At 41.3% G+C, this 17,627-nt stretch overlaps 1 long non-coding RNA gene across 2 annotated transcripts in view; it reads left to right on the top strand.

Moving 5' to 3' along the window:
* Window positions 1-17,627, top strand: part of LOC125484257 — a 41,372-nt gene that overhangs the window by 6,710 nt on the left and 17,035 nt on the right. Inside the window, exons 1-3 of one of the 2 annotated variants that reach the window (XR_007263099.1) lie at window positions 11,554-11,611; window positions 12,187-12,320; window positions 13,689-13,813. This is a non-coding gene — a long non-coding RNA (uncharacterized LOC125484257). Of the gene's footprint in view, window positions 1-11,553; window positions 11,612-12,186; window positions 12,321-13,688; window positions 13,814-17,627 lie in introns of those variants that run through there. The other variant, XR_007263098.1, reaches the window with a different exon arrangement.

The following is a 17,627-nucleotide window of genomic DNA, read 5'->3' as shown; positions in this document are numbered from 1 at the left end:
AATGGTATCAATGTGGATTTCACAAGTTTCAAAATCTCCCCTCCCCCCACCGCATCCCAAAACCAGTCCAACTCGTCCCTGCCTTCCTAACCTGTTCTTCCTCCCACCTATCCCCTCCTCCCACCCCAAGCCGCACCTCCATCTCCTACCGACCAACCTCATCCCGCCCCCTTGACCTGTCCGTCCTCCCTGGACTGACCTATCCCCTTCCTAACTCCCTACCTACACTCACCTTTCCTGGCCCCATCCCCGCCTCTTCGACCTGTTTGTTTCCTCTCCACCTATCCTCTCCTCTATCCCTCTTCTATCCGCCTCCCACTCTCTCCCTATTTATTTCAAAACCCCCTTCCCCTCCCCCTTTTCTGATGAAGGGTCTAGGCCCGAAACGTCAGCCTCTCTGCTCCTATGATGCTGCTTGCCCTGCTGTGTTCATCCAGCCCTGCACCTTGTTGTCTCCCAAAGGGATGTTCATTTTGATGATACCCTTTCCGTGACCTTCTTTGCTTGATAATGAGACCATTTCAAAACTAAATTACCCAAATCATGCTTTTTTAACCCACCGTAACTGGAATTCCATTCTGTGGGAGTTCAAATAAAGTACTTAAACTGTCAGTCATATTTGCAGTGATGTGTTACAGTATGGGCTCAGTTTCAAATCTTGCTTACATTTCTCGGGCTACTACTTGACTTCTTTAAGGAAAACAAATCCGTTATGAACATAAACTTTTATCTTTATTTGTGCCATGTTTGGATTAGTCTGGAGGACAGAGTTTTCTTCAATAAGAATTCAGAATTCTTTCACAATAACAAAAGAACTAAAGACAGTAGTAGTCAATTCAGCCCCTTAAGCCTGCTCCACTGTTCAATACCATAATGACTGATCTCATCTTGGCCTCAATTCTACTTTTCTGCCTTAGCTGCACGACCCTTCAAGCGGCTACTAATTAAAAATCTGTCTATCTCCTCCTTCAATTTATTTGGTGTTCTGGTGTCCACCACAACTGGAGAAATGAATTCCAAAGAATCATGATCCTTTGAGAGAAGTAATTCCTCCTCATCTTTATTTTAAATCGGCCACACCTTACTCTAAAAATATGACCTCTTACTTAGATTGTCCTACAAGGGAAACACCTGTTCTACATATACTTAGTCCATCTTCTTAAGCATCTTATGTACCTCAATTAGATCTCCTCTCATTCTTCTAAAGTCTAATAAGTATAGGCCTAAACTATTGAACTTCTCCTTATAAGACAAGCCTTTCATCTCTGAAATTAATCTAGTGAACCTTCTCTGAACTGTCTCCAATGCAATTACATTCAAGAATTGCAATATTTAAGAAGCACATGGATGAGTACTTAAAATGCCTGGGCACAATAGGCTATGGACCAATTGCAGGTAAATGGAATTAGTATAGTTTGGTCTTTGTTGATCAGCATAGACATGGTGGGTGAAAGGGCCTTTTTCTATGTTATATGACTCTCTCTATGACTCTCTGCTCCCTCAAGGAAGGTGACCAAAACAATACACAGTATGTCAGCTGCAGTCTCAACAACGTCTACTACAGTTACAACAACACTTCCCTAGTTTTATAGTCCATTCCTTTAGCAATAAATGGCAATGTTCTATTTGCAACCCCCCCAATTCCTTCTTCATTTGATGTTAGCATTACTATCCTTGACAGAATTTATTCTCCATCCCTAATTGCCCTTGAGGTAGTGGTGAGATACCTTCTTCAACTGTCGCAGTACATTTGTGTAGGTACATCTGCAGATCTTCAAGAGAAGGGTTATAGACTTATTGATTAAAAATGCTATTACATATTAGTTAAAAGGGATAACAAGAGGAAGTAATTCACATATATGGTTAGAATTGAGTTGTCTGCAAAGAACTGAACTTGTTTACAAACTCTGTAATAGCAGATACATCACTCCAAAGATTAGAGAGAGTTGTAGCAATAGAAAAGCTTTTTTGAATGAGAGATAATGGCCTGGATTTTGTGGTCATGTTTGAAATGATGGCAGATGGTTACCCACAAAAGACCTAGGGATCTCTTTGGCATGGGATTTTCCCCTTTCCTAATGTCATTCAGGCAGAAGGGCTCTTTCTCGACTTGCCTGGAGCTGACGTAATCTCAGCCAGTTGGGATGAGGCCTTTACATGGTCTTTAATTGGTCACTTAAGGATCCTAATGTCAGCTTGAATCTGGTGCCAGGTCAAAAAGATCTTGAGGCATCAACACTGATGGCATCAAGCTGGCTAAGCAGCCAAACGTATTGACACATTCTGACAAATAGTAAACCAGGAAGTAAAATGCATTAATGGTTCAATTTTACAGAAAATGAAATAATTGATTAGGAAATTTGTCCAAGATTAAGCTAAAATCTTGTAAATATTCCAAGCAAATTTTAAAATGTGGAATTTTTCCTATTTAAACGGGAAACAAACTGTAGCCTGCGTTGTTCAGAAATTCCAATGGATCTTTCATCAATCAAGAAACTGATTGGTTACCAGGGAAAATTCTGACAAAAATATGCACCCAGAGCACAAGATGCTGCCTTCCTAGAGCTGCTGGCCAATCAGAGGCTGGTATCTCCAGAATCCACCAGTGCCAATGGTGAGTCACCAGCCCTGAATCAGGGATCAGTGCCAAGGAACGTAGATGCCTTTTGGGGTGAGTTGGGGTCATGCATAAAGGGGTTAGAATGTCAGAAACATTGATGGGGTGTCTCTCAGAGGCAACCTCCTACATTAGATCATAGAATCATTCAATCTCTACAGCGCAGAAAGAGGCCATTCGGCCCATTGAGTCTGCACTGACCCTCCGAACAGCATCCCACCCAAACCCAGGCCCTCGCTGTAACCCCGCATTTACCATGGTTAATCCATGTAACCTGCACATCCCTGGATAATATGCCATAATTTGGCATGGCCAAACCACTGGACCTGCACATTTTTGGACTGTGGGAGAAAACCAGCCACGCAGACACGGGGAGAACATGCAACCTCCACATGGACAGTCTCCCGAGGTTGGAAACAAACCCGGGTCCCTGGCACTATGAGGAAGCAGTGCAAACCGCTGAGCTGCCCTCAGGTCCATCTCAGGTCCATTCCCTCAGCCTTGCACAAACTAGTGCAGATTGAAGGATGCTTAACCACCCACCACTGCCCTCCTGCCCCTCCAACACCCATCTCCAAACCAAGAAGTTGCCCACATTCAGGCAGAAGGGTTCTTTCGCGACCTGCCTGGAGCTGAAGTAATCTCAGCCAGTTGGGATGAGGCCTTTATGTGGTCATTAATTGGCCACTTAAGGATCTTAATTGCTGTCATGGCAGAAAGGCCGACCAAGGGTCTTCCTGCCCAGACTCTAATTTCAGATGAGACAGGAAGACAGTGGCTAACACCCTGCCCTTTCTGACCACCTGCAAATGCTTCTTGGGAAGGGCAAGTCCACCTGTAGATTAAAGCTATCTGGGTGGAATTTTATCAGCGGCTGAATGATGAGGGCAATGGAGAGAACAAAAAAAAAGATTCTCAACATCAAGAAAACCAATGTCCAATTTTCCCCTTAGGGTTTCAACAGCTAGTGAGAACCTCCCTCGTAAATAGTGAGGACCTTATTTCCTAATGTTTACATCTGATCATTCGTTAATATCAAACCTTATTTCAATTGCAGGGTGCTATTCTCCCAGGCAGAAGGGAGGAGCTAGCTGAGGCCAAACCCAACTCGAAAGCCAAAGCAATAAAATTCAAATAAAATACTGTGGCTGCTGGAAATCTGAAATAAAAACAGAAAGTGCTAGAGAAACTCAGCAGGTACAGCAGTATGTGTGGAGGAAGAAACAGAGCTAACATCCCAAGCCTGGTACGACCATTCTCCAGCAGTGGAAGTCAGAAACTTTTACCTGGCAGCTGTAATTTGCCAATATCTTCTCCAGGCTTCCATGTTGATCATTGTTCTCCAACATCTCAGTTGGAGTGATCACCTACATTCTCCAAGCATGGAGTCTGGCATCAGCAAAATGTAAGCCTCACCACATCATCATGGCTGATCTCAGACTAACTGATGATCCAGTTCACCACTTCAATGCTGTGCTTTGGAGCTCACTGACAATTTACTTCACATTGTTCCTGCCAGACTGTTTTGGGCCTGCGGAAACATGGGAATCTGAACAGGATACACTTCTGGGCTTTTAGGTTGCTTTCTTAGCACTCATTCATTTTACACTTGACCGCTCGCAGCATCTCTGTTTTGCCCTGCCCTTTTGTGCGTTGCCGCTTCATTAAGAACTTACAGGCCCACAGTAACTCTGTCCTGTTTTGCCTTTTAGCACAGGCAGAAAACTAGGCAGCTTGGCATGGTTGCCAGTGCTGAACAGTCAAGGAGGTGGACATGTTGCGATGTGGCACCATGCTACATCAGTGTCACACCTGCAGCATATACCAGCCACTTACCTGGCAAGCACACTGGATGTGTTTCAATCAAATAGCCATGCCTGAAAGTCTCACAGGAGTTGTCCTTGGTCAAGTCAAGGGGGACTATGACCAATCAAGGAGTGAGGACACAGTCAGTCAAGGGAATCATCTAATCTGAGTTCAGAGAGTTAATACGGCCAGTTGGCTACATGGTGAAATCAGGGTCCAGGATGTTGTGTTTTTCCAGTCCATGGTCAAGCAATGGTCAGTTCTGCAGGTGAGGTCCAAAGTAAGGATTACCGGTAAGTCAGTCAGGGAGCTGCACAGAACTGAGTCAGGAGACTGGGACATCCTCAGTTGAGGCTGCTCTCCCAAGTCCATCTTCTGGATGGGCTATATTCAGCCCTGGGAGTTTGGGCAGTAAATGTTAAGAGAGGTTATCAGGGGACAGCTCTGTGTTGGGGCAAGTAGAAACTCACTTGTGGGATTTGGAGGGAGCAGGCTAAGATGCAAAGGGAAAAATTACTGTGAAGAGTGCAGCTCTAGATGTAAGGGTGGGAGGCAATATGGCATGGAAAGGCATGAAGTACTGAGGTAGTGAGATGTTTGATGTTAGTGATGATGATATTGGGTGTGACAATGTGGGTAAGCTGGGACTCAGAGAGAAAATTGGGGATGTTAATAGTTAAATAAAAGGCTTGGAGGTAGGAAACCAGGATTAGGAGGCTCTAACAGTACAAAGGTGCAATAGGTATCTATTTACTGTATAGGTGAAGCACACTTGTAAACATTTTTATTGATAAATGTTGAATTTTCATTGTGATGCCAGTTGCTGAAATGTTCAAGAACATGACACCTCGTTCCTGATCAGTGTCAGATGATGTGAGTCTATGGATACACCAGTTATTGTGTCACATCATCAGTGGTTGCAAATTTGTTTATGGGGACTTGGAAGGAGCTAACAACTGATCATGTAGAGTTTACCCGATTATCATTTCTCTGAGAATCTGACAAGTGCCTGTGGTTAAATAATTCACTTAATTTTGGTGTCTCTATGATAGAGGAGGTTTTGCCCCCATTTGGAGAATGTGTCAGTGTGACGTGAGAAAATCACTGCCAAATTAGAAGTGTGCGTGGCATCCTATGTGGTATGCAATATGGGCTTGCTTTTGACAAGGGCCTGCAACATTTTCCTTCTAGGTAGCAGAAATTGAGGAATGTACAGTACTTTACAAGTAGTGTGCCGATCCTGCCAGCACTAATAAAGCTGGTTGCTTTGTCCTGGATGCTGCCAAGATTCTTGAATGATGTTGGAGCTGCACTTCTACAGGGAAATGGGGATTATTTCTTCGCAGTCTTGACTTGTAATCTGGGTAAACTTTGAGGTGTTATTCATTGCAGTATTTCTAGTCTCTGACCAAATGGTTTTCTTACTTTTTGGATTATGAGAATATGTGGGTCCATGCTCACTAACAGATCTGCAATTGGTGGTCCATTTCATTCAACAATGTAAAATGTGCCAGGTGTCCATCCCAAGGAGTCATAGCGACATTAAGATGGATGGTACCAAAGCAGGGTATGTCAGACCTGTTGTAAGAAGTTCACTTGCACTGGCACTCTTGGCATATAATGTATGTTACATATTCTTTTTGGAGAATATCATTTGTACAGATATAAAGGCTTCAACTTTTCTGATAGCTTCTGTGTGGGGTGCCAAAGTGACCACAAAAACTATCTGACCAAGGTGTGCGAGCTGTGTTGTTGTGGTTACCTCTTGGATTTTGTTGACATGCTTGTGTGCTATGGATGGAACTTTGGAAACTTCTTGGTCATTGTTCCTTGGGTGGTACTTCTTTGCAGGCTACTGTGGAGCATTGTACTGTACTTTGGTTTCTCTGAATGATTGAATTTCTTAGACATTTTAGCCTAATGTTCTCTTGTAGAACTTACTTCAAATATGTCACAAAATATTGGACACTGTTTTGGTGATTGAGACAAGTCACACCTCATGAATAGAATTTGCATGTTCCACTGAATCTGTTCATGGCAGCAATAAGTGTTCCGGAGTCAAAGACTTGCAGATGCTACCGGTCTCCTACAACTGTTTTGCAGTTGTGACCTTCTTCAAATCGATTGTCAATAGTATATTGTCAAAAAGTGCTTTTTGGAAAGCTGTGATATGTGAACAGACAATTACCAGCTGCATTAGCCTTTCAGCTAGGCTAGCTTTGGTGAAATCACACTCCATAACTTGCATTGACACTTGTCTATGAATTGGTTGATTGTTTCATCTGGCTGTTACTGGTCTGACATGAGTTCAAGCCTGTGTATCATGAAAATGGTTCAAAATTTAATTTCTTCTTGTAAACTTTAAAAAATCTTTACAGGATCTTTGTTGAATTTCATCAGAACTATGATTCTTCTTAGTCCTTCACTTCCCTATTTGAGAAGAAGCGTGACTCTGTGCTATTCTTTATCAGCTACTTGTAGTTCTTTCTTCAGAATCACTGGACTTGTGTGTTAACTCTGTTTCTCTCAACACCAAAGCTGCCAGACCTGCAGAATTTATGTAGTAATTTCTGTTTTTGACTGTTTTAGATCTTATTTTATTTTATAGCCTTTAGGTTTGTGGCACATTAGTCTTGGTAATAGTTGTAACTTAATCTCTGAACTCAGACAGATAGATAAAGTATTTTTACAACTACCGAATTGATGTCAGCTTTTAAGCCTTTAATATCAATTTTTACCACTAGCTGGCCGCTATAGTGAATGGTCACACATTTGTAAATCTGTTCTACAGCCAGCTATTCACGAACTGCAATATGAAACACTCACCCATTCCCTTCACAACCCACTCCTCTCTCTACCCCAATATTCTCATCACATACTTATGCCTGATTTTAATCAGCATTTGTGGGGTTAATCTGTTCCTACCTGATTAAGGACCATGAGTTAAGTTCTTCCAATAAATAGATTCTGTGATATTTTTCAACTTGACTAAGTAACAAAAGGAAAGTGAAAACTTCCACAGTAAATAATTTATATGGAAAATATCAGAACAAAAAGTGAAACTATAGTTACAACTTAATTCTTGTACAACTGCTGAGGAACAAGAGAAAATGATCTAGCATTTTACCTTTTGACTTTAAAGAAATCACCTGTGCAAATACCCTCACAATTGTAAGTCAGATTTAAATCTGTCAATGGGCATGAAGCCTGCAGTACAAAGATATGGGAGACGTAGAACATAATGCTGAATGCAGGTGATTTAGCTCACAAAGCCTGCTCCGGTTAACTAAACCTATGTGTTTGCTTCATTTATGTCTTTTGTGAATGCTACAGTGTGAACAAGTAGGTGAATAGACATATCGAAGGTATCTTTTTAACCTGAGTTCATTTACCTGTGCAGCCCTCTACGTCGTTATTGACACAGTTTCCCCATCTGATGGCATTAAAGGTATTAATCTTCAAAGAATGGCCCCTTCTCTGCATGTTGATGTGAATATGTTTAAAGAAGAAAACTTTTCATTACTTTGTGTGGGTGCCAAGTTTTGTTTGAAATACGAAGAGCTACATTTAGCTGCATGAGCGAAGTTCTTTAAAAATTAAATGAAAGGTGGAATGTCATTATTGCAAATCCTTGAAGATTATACTCATGTATTTGCATTGATCTCAGAAGCATAACAATGACACAGTTAACTGATTTACTCACAGTCTGACCTATACATCAGTATTACCAGTTTCACTATTGCTTCTACTTTTCAAATTTTCTATGCCCAGCTTAATCACTCAACTTATATAAAGGAGTTCCGAGCACATGTCTGACTTCATATGTTAAACTCCTAATATGAACGGGAAGTTTAGCTGCAATATTTTCCACCATCAGGAATGATTTATTTCAGAGACCTTACAGCAGTTGCAATTTTTATTGAAGATATACCGTTAAATTTTATGTAAAAACAGAAAATGCTTGGATTAGAAACCCAGGTCATCAATATCCAAAAATAAGATGGTTTAACCTTTAGCGAAGCCAAGAAGTAGAATAGTTAAAACCAAAGAGGCTAGGGAAGAGCAAAGCTGACTTAATCGACAGTTCTTACTATCTGTTCATTTGTTTCAGGTTGTTTCTCAGAACCACTGCCTATCAAATCCACTGCTCCATCTTCACGTAGGTTAGCAGAATTAGCATTGGCATGATTTGGCCATTGAAACGTGAACATACTGCTTTGTCCATGTGTAGATCCTGCTGTGGGAGTTTCAGCTTCTGTGCTCTTTGCACATGGGGCAAATGGTCCTACTACAATATATGTCACTGATGTACGCTTTTCCATCAGCATGGGTGATACTATTTTGCATCACGACTACAGAATCAGAGGACTGAAGAAGCTCAGTGTGTTTGTGTGGAAACTTTCATGGAGAATCACTTCAGTCTGTAAGAAGTCATGGGGACATATGTAGTAGACTTGTAAAAATGGCTCTGCACAACTATTAGATTGAATACAGGCCAGTAAGAGTTGCACCAACTGTGAAAGATTGCCACCTCAGAAGTTAACACGTATGCATTTAAAAATTACCTCTGTAGACAGAAAGTGTAACTATGGAAGTCCTAGTGAAGTGGACAAAAGAAGCAATAGCGCCTTGCGTTTATGTAACACCAACAGACAAACATCCCATTCAGATTTAGGGAGTTGTAATCTTAAATTGGCATGGAATAAAAGATCGTGATTATAAGAGGGATGTCAAGAAGTTTGGTTAAAGAGATTGATAGTTTTAAAGGAAGAAATAGAAACAATGTTTACGGTTATTTGAAATATTTAAATTACAATTTAAACCTTTGTATTTTGTAATTCCTCAAACAATGAAGTATTCTGCATTCATCAAGACCTGGCAACATCTAGGCTTGGCCTCAAAAGTTATTAATAAGATTCACACTGCAAAGGTGCCAGGCAATATCTGACTCTAATAAAGGACAGCCTTACCTTTCATTGGCTTTACCATTACGGGTTCCCCACTATCAGCAATGTTTACTACTGGCCAGTTGACCAGCCATATAAAAGCCACGGCTACTGGCTTGGGTGAGAGGCCGAGTATACTGTATTTTATGGCTCATCCTATGACTCCACAAAGCCTCTCTGCAACCTACAAAAGTCAAATTAGAAGTGTGATGGAATACTTTTTATGTGTCTAGATGAGGTCAACTCAACATCAGACTATTGTTCCTATAGTCCACTTAATGGGCTCCCACCAATCGCCTTAAACATCCACCCCCTCCATTACCAGCACATCTTGGCTACAGAGTATTCTATCCACAGGACTTAGACTTCCTTTGTATTACTTATTGCTATCCAAAGGACAAAGGAAGCAGGTTCATGGGACCACAAAATTTATAGGTTCCCACCAAGTTTGTTTCTTCATTATTGCTGCATCAAAAGCATGGACCAGCACCCCCTTCTTTCCTCCCATGACACCTAAAAACATTTTAAGGCACGCCTACACAGATTGTGACTATTTAAGAAGGAAACCCACCATCGTATTTTCAACTAGAGGTAGCCAGTAAATCAAAAACAAAATACTACAGATGCTGCTACTTGCAGAATACTGTGCAAGTTTACAGCCTCTGTGGAGTGAGAAACATGTGAACGTCCAGACAAGGAGTAGGAGTAGCCATTCAGGCTCTTGAGTTTGCCATTTATTAAGATCATGGCTGATCTGATTGTAACCTTAAATCCACACTCCCACCTACCCATCATAAGCTTTCACCCATTTGCTAACCAAGAATCTGTCTACCTTTGTCATAAAAATATTCAAGGTTTTGCTTCCATCATAGTTTCAGAGAAAAAGATCCAAAATCTCATCACCCTTTGTCAGAATTTTTCTTCGCCTTATTTCTGTCTTGTATGTGAGACCTCCAATTTTTAAACTATAATTCTAGATTCTCCTATAAGAGGAAACATCCTCTCCACATCCATCCTGTCAAGACCCTCAGGATCTTATATGTTTTTGATTGAATCACCTCTTACTAGCCTAAACTCCAGTGGACACAAGCCTTGCCTATTCAACCTTTCGTTTTAAGACAACCCAGCCATTCCAGGTAATAGTTTAGTCAATCTCCTCCGTACAGAGTTCATACTTGAGGTTGATGAAAAACTGAGAAGAATTTAAAGCAGAGCATCGGAGGATGATGAGATTTGAGACAGTTGTAGAAAAAGGGTATCTCCAGGGGAGATAAAATCATCAATGATGTGTCAGATTGTGGTTTACTGGGTGATAATGAAGTCATGGCCAAATAGAAGAGTTTATTGAAAGTAATTCAGTCCCAGTAGGTAGAGGTCCTTGAACATCAAAACAATATCACAAACCACGAGAGCAAACTTGATGACACAGTCAGGGTTTGAAATTGAAGAGCCAGAAGTTCAGACAGAGATGGATTAGTCAGTTGGGGGATTAAGGAAACACAAACAGCTGATATTGAACCTCCTGTTCTCAACGTAAAGATTGGAAGAAGGCAAACTGCCAGGAAATTGCATAATCTTTGTTTAAACAAAACTGGTGGTGAGTCGCCCTTAATTTCCTAACAGCACGTTTGAAAATTAGGAAGAAGTCATTGTTCACATTGATCCACCCTCATTAACAGCAGCATCAAACCATGAATGAGACAAAGCATCCCAAAGGGAGGCTGGGCCTACTCTTTAACTCATAAATGATAGGCAAACTACTTTTTGTGATGTCGATTGAAGGATAGGCATTGGCCAGAACAGAGGGTTTAACTTCCTTGCTCTTCTGTACAAATCATGGTGGGTGACCTTTCTCATTAACACAAGAGGGCAGATAGGGCCTCGATTTCTAGTTTCATCGAAAATGCAGACATCTCTTACAGAGCAACACCTCTTCAGTACTGCTCTGAAGTGTAGCTTAGGTTGTAGCACTTGAGTCCTAGAATGGGACATGAGCCCACACTGTTCCAATTTGAAGGGTGAGAGTGGTACCAAGTGAGCCCTGTTGAGACACAAGGGCAGTTGCTAAAGTATGTGACAAATATTTGTGTGTGTTATTATGTGATTAATTATTGACTATGAATTTGCAAATTTCAGAATTTTTTGGAAGACAATATTATTACAGTTTGACACATTATATTTTAATGAGAAGCCAACAGCACACACTTTCTTGAAGAGATATGACACCAACTGGAAGCTCTTGGTAAGCTGACACCAGATGGATCCCCAGGTGAGGCTAGTTGAGTCAAATCATTGGGAGACTGCCTAAAAAAGGCAGAACACTGGAAATTTTAAAATTCCAAAGTATAGGTTAAATTGGATGTGTTAATCAAATCTGTAAGTGCATTCAGCCCATAAGAATCCTTTATCAAAATGGTTCATAACGGTACATATCTATTACCATGCCTGTAATGAATTGGATGTCATCCCATACTGCATGCTATCGCAACAGCTGAGACCCGTCATTTCCTGTACCCTTCTTTAATAAATGAATAACCAGCTTAAATTTATTAAAAATCTTGTGCTTATAAACTTCAATCGTCTTAATTCAAATTCATTAAAAAAAACCTTCAAAATTCCTTCTAGACAAATCATTAACAAGTATCAGGGCTGAGGCAGCAGTTTGAAGCTCATGATTCTGTAGCTCTCCCTTGCCTGGTTGTTATCACATATGTTCCTGCTAACCTCATACAGAAGTCCCTTGCTGTAGTATTCTTTGTTCCTGAAGCTTTAATTGAAGGCCATTACAATCTATATTTCTGCTCTCTCTCTGTCTAGATGTACCAGGTTTCATTGCATTCATCGCATTGCCATTGAAGAGCACACAGCATCGTTCTCACTTTACTTTCAATGTACTAAAGCCTTCAATTGAGATTCATGGTGAAGCGTTGTAAAAGGTCCCTCATTATCAGGTATGTAGCTTGTTAAAATGCCATAGTTAGCTGCAGAAAATAGTCAAGAAGGCTAATTGAATACTGACCTTCATATCTAAAGGGCTGGAGTATAAGGATGCAGATGCTTTGGCACAGTTAGAGAGGCAATGGGCTAGTGGTATTATCACTAGACTATTAATCCAGAGACCCAAGTAACGATGTGGGGACACAGATTCGAATCCTGTCATAGCAGATCGTGGAATTTGAATTCAATAAATATCTGGAATTCAGAGGCTAATGATGACCATGAAACCATTGTTGACTGTCAGGGATAAACCTATCTGGTTCACTAATGTCCTTTAGGGAAGAAAACTGCCATCCTTACCTGGTCTGGCCTACATGTGACTCCAGACCCACAGCAATGTGGTTGATACTTAACTGCCCTCTGGGCAATTAGGGATGGACAATAAATGCTGGCTTGGCCCATGATGCCCACATCCTATGAATGAATAAAAAAAGTTATACAAACCCATAGTTAGATCCCACTGAGAGTACTGTGAGCAGATCTGGGCAGTTTACCTTAGGAAAGATGTTTTGGCCTTGGAGTTCAACACACATTTTCAAGGATGATACTTGCACTTCAGGGGTTAAGTTATATGGAGAGATTAGACAAATTTAGCCTTTATTCTCTAGAATACTCTCTCACAAATGCTCCTTTTTGTAACTTTGTAGGGCCTTTTAACACTTGTGCTATCCATGGAAAAAGAAATGGATGATGGTACAACCTGACCTGACTGTTGCTTCTCTGCTTCATCCTCTAAAACAGAGATATTAACAAATACCCAGTACAATACTAACTGTGGTATCACACGTAGAAATACAACAGCACAACAGTAGATACAAGGGCTCTTCAAAACCATTTGTTTCAATAGGAAAATAGGATAAATACTTCAGCAATGACCTGGCAATAATACAATCTCATTATTGATCTCTTTAAACTGATTTTCACATTCAGCATGAATATCAGTGGTGAAGAAAGCTGAATACCCAGTTTACATGCGTGGGGAAAGAAATATATTACAGAAAACTGAACAAATGTTGTTGTCATTTTATTATGTGTTAATTGACATTTGCTCACAAACTTAGCTTGCAACTCTCAATTAAGTCAGTTTGGGTATGAAATCCTAATGCTGAGCATGACTTTCTGACTGAAGGGTCAATTCAACTCCAGAGGAGCCACAAGTTGAGGATGTCAGGTCTGCATGTTTTAATGTTTTAAAAAGTTACAAGCTAACATGTTTAAGTGCAATAACACCGTACAGTGAAGACTTATCTATGACTCAAAATAACTCATTAGGGTGTAATCTTTACCTTTCACTTAATGTTGCATTCTCATTTAAATTTCAGACTGAAGACTTTGCTCATTCAATTGCATTCTTCAATTGCCTGTTATATTGAAGGTGCAGGCCTTAATTGTGTAATAGAATGACTCGAAGACATACGAATGTTGGGATGATAAGAACTGTGAGAAGGTATCAACCAATTGTTTCTTTTTAAAATATACCATTAAGTATAATGGAGTGAATCAGAGGGCAGCTGAAAGTCATCACAGTGGAGTTCTGGGAGAATTGCCACAGTCACCATGACTGTACAGCAGGTCAGGGAGAGTCTGCATTGTGGGCCGAAGGGCCTGTACTGTAAATATAAAAAAAAGGCCTATTGAAGTTCACATTTTCATTGCAGCATTTTGAGCATTCATCTGTTAGTCTCTACAATCCAGAATGCTTAATTATTTCAAAGTGTGAGGTGATTCACTTTGGAAGGAGTAACAGGAGTACAGAGTACTGGGCTAATGGTAAGATTCTTGGTAGTGTGGATGAGCAGAGAGATCTCGGTGTCCATGTGCATAGATCACTGAAAGTTGCCACCCAGGTTGATAGCGTTGTTAAGAAGGCGTACGGTGTGTTAGGTTTTATTGGTGGAGGGATTGAGTTTCGGAGCCATGAGGTCATGTTGCAGCTGTACAAAACTCTGGTGCGGCCGCACTTGGAGTATTGCGTACAGTTCTGGTCACCGCGTTATAGGAAGGATGTGGAAGCATTGGAAAGGGTGCAGAGGAGATTTACCAGGATGTTGCCTGGTACGGAGGGAAGGTCTTATGAGGAAAAGCTGAGGGACTTGAGGCTGTTTTTGTTAGAGAGAAGGTTAAGAGGTGACTTGATAGAGACATACAAGATGATCAGAGGATTAGATAGGGTGGACAGTGGGAGCCTTTATCCTCGGATGGTGATGGCTAGCACGAGGGGACATAGGTTTAAATTGAAGGGTGATAGATATAGGACAGATGTCAGAGGTAGGTTCTTTACTCAGAGAGTAGTAAGGGCGTGGAATGCCCTGCCTGCAAAAGTAGTAGATTTGCCAACTTTAAGGGCATTTAAATGGTCATTGGATAAACATATGGATGATAATGGAATAGTGTAGGTTAGATAGGCTTCAGATTGGTTTCACAGGTCAGCGCAACATCGAGGGCCGAAGGGCCTGTACTGCGCTGTAATGTTCTATGTTCTAAATCTTTACCAGTCCACATCCAAATCCAAACTTTCAGGAGGAACAACTCTTTGTAGTGTCAATTTTATAATTACCTCTTGATCTAAATTTATGTTCTGTGTTTAATAATTGGGTTTAATTTATAACCATAAATACTGCAGGTTTTTCGTAAGGAAAGCTAGCATGATTACTACTTCCCCTTGGGGAAGAAAACTTGTTACCCAGATCTTGGCTGGTGTAGTAATAACTCCACTATCACACTACTTGTTAACTGTTAATACTCTCAAGGGAATCCATATATCAGCAATAAATGCTGCTTTGCCTGTGTGCTCACATGTCATGCCATGCAGAAATAAAAGTAAATTATAGGCATATTTGAATTTGACTTGTTGTAAAACTAAAATTAAGTCTCAAAATTTTACTTGGTGAGCTCACTTTTATTTCTAGATTTTGGAGCTTCTGTTTTTCTAATTATTCCTCCTGTCTCATCTCTTTTACACTCAGCAATCTTCTTCATTTACATTCACTTCAAAGCATAGGTAGAGTTTTTTTTTCCATGGTGTTCAGAATGGTTAGATAGAAATTCTGATTAGCAATGCTTATGTTGAGCAATAAGCACATTTATTCAATTTCTGTGTGCATTGTATGAGTCTTGCTGGCATTCATAATTGCCCTTTGTGATGAGCTGTCTTCTCGAGGGGCTACAGTCCATGTGGTACAGGTACATCTACAGTTCTGTCAGGAAGGGTATCCCAAGATTTTGAACGAGCAACATTCTTCAATGTTGAATTCCAATATAGTTCCCAGTCAGGATGGCATGTGGCTTGGAGGGGAACATATTGATGGTCTTGTTCCCATGTATCTGTTGCCCTTATCTTTCTTGGTTGTAGAGGTTGCTGATTTAGAAAGTGCTGTTGAAAGACCCTTGGTGAGATGCTACAGTGCATCTTGCATATGGTACATACTGCTGTCACTGTGCAGAAGTGCTGAAGGCAGTAAATGTTTACGTTGGTAGATGGGGCAGTGATCAAGAGGGTTGCTTTATTTTCAGTTGTATTGAACTTCTTGAATGTTATTGAAGCTACTGTCATTCAGCTAAATGATGATCATTTCTTCACACTCCTGAATAGTGGTGTATAGAGGCATCTTTGTTATATTATACAGGCATGATATGTACATCAAATGATATGTGCTGCATTCCTAACCTCTGACCGTTCTTGTATATGGCTGGTTCAGTTCAGTTTCTGGTCCAACTTAACCTCCAGGATTTGGACACAATAAGGCTTGCAGATGCTGGAAGCCAGAGTCCATAGATGTCAGACAGCATTGAGGAGGAGGAAAGTCGATGTTTCCAGCAGAACCCTTCGTCAGGACTGGGGAGGGGGTGGGGAGTCCAGAAATAAATAGAGGGTGGGGGTGGGGCTGGGGCTGGGGCTGGGGCAGGGGCAATGGTAGGAGATATGGTGATTGGTGGATGTAGGTTATTGTGATTGGTCTGTGGGAAGGGTGGAGCAGATAAATGAGTAGGAAGATGGACAGGTTAGGTCAGGGAGGGGAGGTGAGGAGGAGTGGGAGGGCTGGATGTGGGATAAAGCTGGGGGTGGAGGGAGTTTGAAGCTGGTGAAGTCAATGTTGAGGCCATTGGGCTATAAGCTCCTAAGGCAAAATATCAGGTGTTGTTCCTTCAGTTTACATTTGGCCTCATTCTGACAGTGGAGGAGGCCCATTGATGGACATGTCGTCAGGGAAGTGGGAGGGGGAATCAAAATGGATAGTAACCGGAAGGTAGGATTGGTTAGTGCATGCAGAGCACAGATGGAGGTGAGAGGGAAGGTGTAGTCAGGTGTTGCACCTCTAGTGGTTGCAGGGAAAGGTATCAGTGTGGTGGAGAAATTGGTGTGGAGTGTAGAGCTGACAAGGGAGTCACGGAATGGACGGTCCCTGTAGAAAGCAGAGAGGTTTGGGGAGGAAAATATACTTTTGGTGGTTGAGTCTGATTGCAGGTGACTTCAACAGCTTCAAAATCCCTCCACCCCCAGCCTTAGCCCATGTTCAGCCCTCGCCCACCTCCTCACATCCCTGACCTGACCTAACCTGTCCATCTTCCTACTCACCTATCCGCTCCACACTTTCCATGGACCAATCACAATAACATCTGTCACCATCTCTTCTATCCTTCCCCCAGCCCCATCTCCTCCCTCTATTTACTTCTGGGCTTCCCTTCCCCTCCCCAGTCCTGATGAAGGGTTTCGACCCAAAATGCTGACTTCCCTGTTCCTCGGATGCTGTCTGACCTGCTGTGTTTTTCCAACCTCACACCTATAGACTTAAGCTCCAGGATGTTGAATATTAGGAATTCAGCAATTCATGTCAAGTAATGTAAATTAATTATCAATTCATGTAAATTAATGTCAAGGGACAATAGTTAACTTCTCTCTTGTTGGAAATAGTCATTGCCTGGCACTTGTGTGACATGAATGTTACCTGCCACTTATCAGCCCAAATCTGGATGTTATCCAGATCTTGTTGCATATGGATTTCTTCAGTATCTGAGGATTTGCAACAATAGTAAACATTCTCTATGCACCTGCAAATGTCGCCATCTCTCTCCTTATGATGGACAAAAGGCCATTGAAGCAATTGAAAACTGGTTGGGCCTAAGACATGGTCCTGAAGAAGTCCTGCAGTAATGTCCTGGGGCTGAGATGACTGGCATCCAACAACCAAAACCATCTTCCTTTATTCCAGGTATGAACCCAACCAGTGGAGAGTTTCCCCTTGATTTCCATTGATTTCAAC

This window comes from Rhincodon typus, chromosome 10 (assembly GCF_021869965.1).
Source record: "Rhincodon typus isolate 14 chromosome 10, sRhiTyp1.1, whole genome shotgun sequence".
Lineage (NCBI taxonomy): Eukaryota > Metazoa > Chordata > Chondrichthyes > Orectolobiformes > Rhincodontidae > Rhincodon > Rhincodon typus.
Note: the sequence above shows the minus strand (reverse complement) of the source record. Positions and strands in the feature narration are given on the sequence as shown.